This window comes from Schistocerca serialis, chromosome 7 (genome assembly GCF_023864345.2).
Source record: "Schistocerca serialis cubense isolate TAMUIC-IGC-003099 chromosome 7, iqSchSeri2.2, whole genome shotgun sequence".
Lineage (NCBI taxonomy): Eukaryota > Metazoa > Arthropoda > Insecta > Orthoptera > Acrididae > Schistocerca > Schistocerca serialis.
In genome coordinates this window covers 552,775,480-552,781,479 of record NC_064644.1, presented here as the reverse complement: position 1 = coordinate 552,781,479, position 6,000 = coordinate 552,775,480, and positions in this window count along the sequence as shown.

Genomic DNA, 6,000 nt, shown 5'->3' with positions numbered 1-6,000 from the left:
ATGACAGCAAACGAATATTCACACCCCTACAGAGTACGATGTCATCTACTTGTGTTTTACTTCTGCAGCCAGCACACAGCATCAAAGAAGTGGCAGACAAACGTACGAGTACATCATACTACACGTAATAAAGTGTACAAACTAAATATTTATAATACGAGATTGTGCTGACAGGGGAAACTCCACATTGTACCCCCCTCAGATTTAGCGATAAAATGTCCCAGTGATCAGCCTGTGAAAAACTGATCACAGATAAAGCATGAAAACAGGAAGAAGGTGTAATGAACTGCCAAAAAGGAAAAGGAAATAGAAAAGTGAACCGCCCAAGCTCAAGATGTGCAACACCAAGAGAATTGCAAGAATCACGGCGTCGTGTTTGTGTAGTCACTGCGCTGGACGGCAAAGCGGAGGATCCGTGTTCAGATCTCCTTTCTTTTCACAAAATTACGAACTTTCCGTCCGGTCGTTGACTTGCCTGTCCTCCCACCGTAGTTCTGGCAACTCTCTCTACGATGGTTATACAATAAGAGCTGTCTGGTAAGAATATATTACGGTCGCAAGTAAATGTGATGAACAGTGCCAGAAGGCGAGATGCCATATAGACCTCTCACAGAAATAAAACCAACAAATAAACGAGTGTCAACTGTGTCACAACAAAGAAATTCATGAGTCAAAGTTCAGAAAACGTTCAACGCATGTGGCACTTGCGAAGAACAAATAGTAGGTACGTACGTGTGGAGGTCCCTTCGTTACACCTCGATGTAGCAAACGGACGTTACGACACGACACAGCAAACTGACACGTGAACGGACACGCCAATGATCAGACCGACAGTTCACAATTTTGTGAAAACATATATATACAAATGGCACGAGGGCTATTTGAACACAGGTCTCCCCTATCGTAACCCAACACCGTGGCCACATAAAGACGACGCCGCGGCTCTTCCAATACGCTAAATCAGACTCGTCCAAATTGTCTCCCTGGGGCGCTATGGCCCGCGATCGCCCGCGGCCAGCGCCCGGGCGAATTCGTATGTTGCTGCAGTGGCCGAGACGTGTCACCTAGCTGGCCGTGCAGGCCGCCCGCCGACCCTCGCCATGCCGCTGTACGCAGATATTGCAATAGACAAAAATTTATTTTGCGACCACACATCGCTGTCCATCTCAGCGGAACTGGGGGAAAACGCATATAAATCCAATCTTTTTTGTTGGTTTTTTCTTTGAGTTTCACTGAATGAAACAATTAATTGTGAAAGTGATAAAAGTGTTTTAAAAACTGGATTGTACAAAGTTAATTGTATGTTCGTTTTTGGCGTGGTACGAGCAGTCTGGCTCAGAGCACTATGGGACTCAACATCTTAGGTCATAAGTCCCCTAGAACTTAGAACTACTTAAACCTAACTAACCTAAGGACATCACACACACACCCATGCCCGAGGCAGGATTCGAACCTGCGACCGTAGCAGTCCCGCGGTTCCCGGACTGCAGCGCCAGAACCGCACGGCCACCGCGGCCGGCTACGAGCAGGAAACGGGTAGGCCAAGTTTGTGCGCAAGTTACAAATGATCGCTGAGAATTGGGAAAGCAGGGAAACCCTTTGCTGCTGGGAATCTCATCGAGGATTGCCTGGTCGACTCGGCGGCTTGTATTTGTCCACCAGACCTCACGGAAAAATTTGAAAAAATAGCTCTTTTTCCTCAAGCTGTTGCTCACAGAGTCGAAGAAATGTTCTCAGATATGGAGCAGCAATTAATGGAGAGAGCGGCAAACTTCATTTCACCTTCTATCGCTCTTGAAGAGTCCGCGAACGTTGCAGACATATCTCAGCTCGTCATGTTCATTCGAGGTGTCGACGACAATCTGCGTGTCACCGAAGAATTTCTCGATCTTATACCATTAAAAGACACAACCACGGGTTTGGATATTTTTCTAGGCGTGGAAAACATGTTTGAGTCAATGGGTTTAAAATGGGAACGCCTGACCAGTGTAACAAGGGATGGAGCCCCTGCGCTACGAAGGATACGCACTGGATTTCTGAGTTATGTGAGGTCAAAAATGGCTGAAGTTGGCTGTTCCTTATTCGCGACAGTCGATTGTCTGGTACATCAGGAGGCACTTTGTGCGTAGATTGTCAACATAAAAAATGTTATGGACACAGTTCTTCGAACGGTTAATTATCTTCGCTCGCATGGGCTCACTCCTCACCAATTTAAAGAATTTCTGGCTGATATCGAAGCGGAATACCCGGACATCCCCTACCACACCGAAGTAAGATGGCTGAGCAGAGGAAAGGTGCTTCATCGGTTTTTCTCCTTGAGGGGTGAAATAAATACGTTTTTGGAAATGAAAGGACGTCCAGAAGAATTACTTTGTGATCATAAGTAGGTGGCGAATTTGGCTTTTTTGAGTGACCTTACTGGTCATTTAAATACTTTGAACATTTCACTCCAACTCGAAAATCACTATGTCTTTGATTTAGTGCACACGATTCAAGAATTTAAAAAAAAAACTGATTTTGTGGGAAAAACAATTGCGCAAGAAGAATTGTGGACGCTTCCCTGCACTGGACAGCGTTAAATAAGATGTGGATTTTTAAGATTATGTTGCAATTATTTGCGAATTACAAGAACGGTTTGAAAACAGATTTTTGGAGATAGGTGAGCATCAACCGGCCTTAGATATATTTGTTCGCCCAATTTCCCTTCGGGCTGACGACGTCTCACAAGTGCTTCAACTAGAGCTGATTGACCTGCAGTGCGATATCCGCCTGAAGGACCGCTTTCTTATGTGTCAAACTTTGCATGACTTGTACAGCTGTCTTCCACGAGAGAAATATCCTCTTTTGCACAAGCACGCGGCCTAAGTTGTCTCAATGTTTGGTTCCACGTATATCTGTGAGCTCTTTTTAGTGGTGTGCGGTCTCTCTCTCTCTCTCTCTCTCGCTCCTATGGCGACACTAGCGACACACGGTCGCGGACGGGGCGCTGAACTACACTGCCATGCGCCCGCGGGGAGCGGACGCGCCCGCCGGGAACAATTCTTGGATGAGCCTGGTATAGACGTTGCACATCTTGACCTAGGACCGTTCACTGTTTTTTGTTTTGCTTCTTTTTTCACCGTTCAGTACACCTTATTCCTGTTTTCGCGCTTGATCTGTGTTCAATTTCTGAAGGGCTATCCCCTGGGCCATTTTACTACGAAATCTGAGAGGGCTGCGATGGGAATTTCCATTGCGAGTAACGTATAGCTGAATTCAAGCTATGACAGTCACACCAAGAAATACACAGAATACATAGATTTTTTTTTCGATACATCCCTCACAATTTCGAGCTGTGTTATTTACAATACTGCTCTCGTTTCCATACATTTCGAGAGTTGCAAGTACATAAACGTTTTGCGCTATAAAATTTCGTTTAGAAATCTCTTATTATTTCTCGTTCGATCTGCCAGATACATTTTACAAAGAACAGATAAGATTCATATCAATCACAATAAACGTTTGGAACTTACAATGTGGAAACAAATTATATCAGTTATTACATTACAATTATGTCAGGCAGCTGGTTGGTCCTCGTCCTGCCCCAGGATTACTACTCAAGGTGTGAATAGTAAGCTGAACGCCAGCACCTAGCGATGGCCCAACGCCTCTGTGCCTCCCGGCCTAGCCAGATACGCAAGAAGAAGAAGCGTAGAAATCACTGGCTTACCTTTGTACACACATCAAAAAAAGTTTTGCACCACCCCAGTCCCAGCAATAGGCTGCATGATGCGCAACTTCACTTCCGACGTCCATGACACCTCGCAGTGAGGTACAGATGGGCCCAACAACATGACGAATGGACTGCTCAGGATTGGCATTACGCTCTCTTCACTGATGAGTGTCACATATGCCTTCAACTAGAGAAAAGTCGGTGACGTGTTTGGAGGCAACCTAGTCAGGCTGAACGCCCTGGACACACTGTCCAGCGAGTGCAGCAAGGTGGAGGTCCGTGCTGTTTTGGAGTGGCATTATGTGGGGCTGACATACGCCGCTGGCGGTCATGCAAGGCCCCGTAAGAGTTTTACGATACATGAATGCCATCCTCTGACCGATAGTGCAACCATATTGGCAGCATATTGGCGAGGCATTCGATTTCATGGACGACAACTCGCCCCCTCCTCCCTTCCATCGTGCACTTCTTGTGGATGACTTCCTTCAGGATAACGACATCACTCTAGAAGGGGCGGCTTATGGGCGCTCAACAGCGAGGTCATCAGCGTACATCACTCTAGAGCGGCCAACATGTTCCCCAGACATGAACCCTATCGAACATGCCTGAGATAGATTGAAAAGAGCTGTTTATGGACGACGTGACCCACGAACCACTCTGAGGGATCTACGCCGAATCGCCGTTGAGGAGTGAGACAGTTTGGACCGACAGTGCCTTGATGAACTTGTGGATGGTACGCCAGAACGAATACAGGAATGCATCAATGCAAGAGGACGTGCTACTGGGTATTGGAGGTACCGATGTGTACAGCAATATGGACCACCACATCTGAAGATCTTGCTGTATAGTGGTTTTCATGAGCAGTCAAAAGGGCGGAAATGATGTTTACGTTGATCTCTATTCCATTTTTCTGTACAGGTTCCGAAACTCTCGAAACCGAGGTGATGCAAAACTTTTTTCGATGTGTATATAAGGTGCCTGAAAGCTTCCTGTGTTTCTGGGTCTCTTCAATGAATACATCATTGTTGCACGAGTCTTATGAATGATTAACTGGTACAAAATCCTACCACGCTGGCTCCCCTCGCATTTCTTTCCTCCTTAAATGTGGTCTAGTGCCATCTTAAAACAACGACATGAAACAAAAAGTAAAAGTTCCTTGCTGGACGACCACTGCTTGATCAATCCCTTACCTACTCGTCTCACGCCCTTAGTATCCAATCCACTGGGACTTAGACTACCCTTGATTCCCTTTGGGAATTGGCTCTCCGCCTGATCAGAAAGAAAACAATACATAACAAAGTTAAGGCTGCGATGACACTTGCCACAGAGATGCTCAAAATGATCGTTATTTGCCGTTGCCTTTCCCTATACTGTGTGACATGTTGAACAAGCTGTTCGGCTGATATGTGCCCCTCTTGCTCGGAAATGAACTGGTTTACGGATCTCAACAGACCTGACTGGAGAGTTTGATTCAATAAGGTCAGATTCTGCCTTGGCAGAAACTCTGAAGTGGCTTCTGTCCAGTACAGCTGTGGCAGCGTAACGTTCAATTGTGTGACTCCTGAAATTGACGCTGGCAGATGGAAGGTTGGTCCTATTTTGTTACACTTGATTGAAATTCCGCTCCCCTCGAGTTCTATACCTTTTGCTTCCGTAAACACTCCTTGTTCAAAACAAAATTCTCTAGGTGGAGAAGATCCAATGCATCCCGACCTGTTGCAAGCTCAATTTTGGCTTTACGATGTCCCTTGCACAGTCTATTCCTTTTCCCCTGCACCGTGCATGTGTCACATATTTGTAGCTTCACAGATTTTCCTCCAACATTCACTATTTTTTATCCAAACTCAACATTGATTGTGTGGCTACTTTCATCCTTAAATTTACATTAGACGGTGTGGTGCAGTAAACACGTCTTTCCTGACCCAGCACTGTCGATAACTAAAAATTTAAACAAGAAATCGTACGACCCTGACTTCGTCAAACACATATTTACTATGGATTTGCCGAAAAATTTACTCCGATGCATTTATCTCTCCAGAACTGACTTTGATTTCTCCTCCAACAACACTCCACATACGTCAGACGCTACACTTCTCTTTTCAGTGACCTGAGGACAGGGATCACCAACGCCCTTCCCCCCTCTTCAGAAAGACTGCTGCCCCTAACAGGCTCACAATACTCGAAAATACATATAAAATACAGTGCCTAATAATCTACACAATCCCAATGATACATGACACGAAACCAAAAAAAAAACTCCAAATACTCTACTACTTTCTACACTCCTG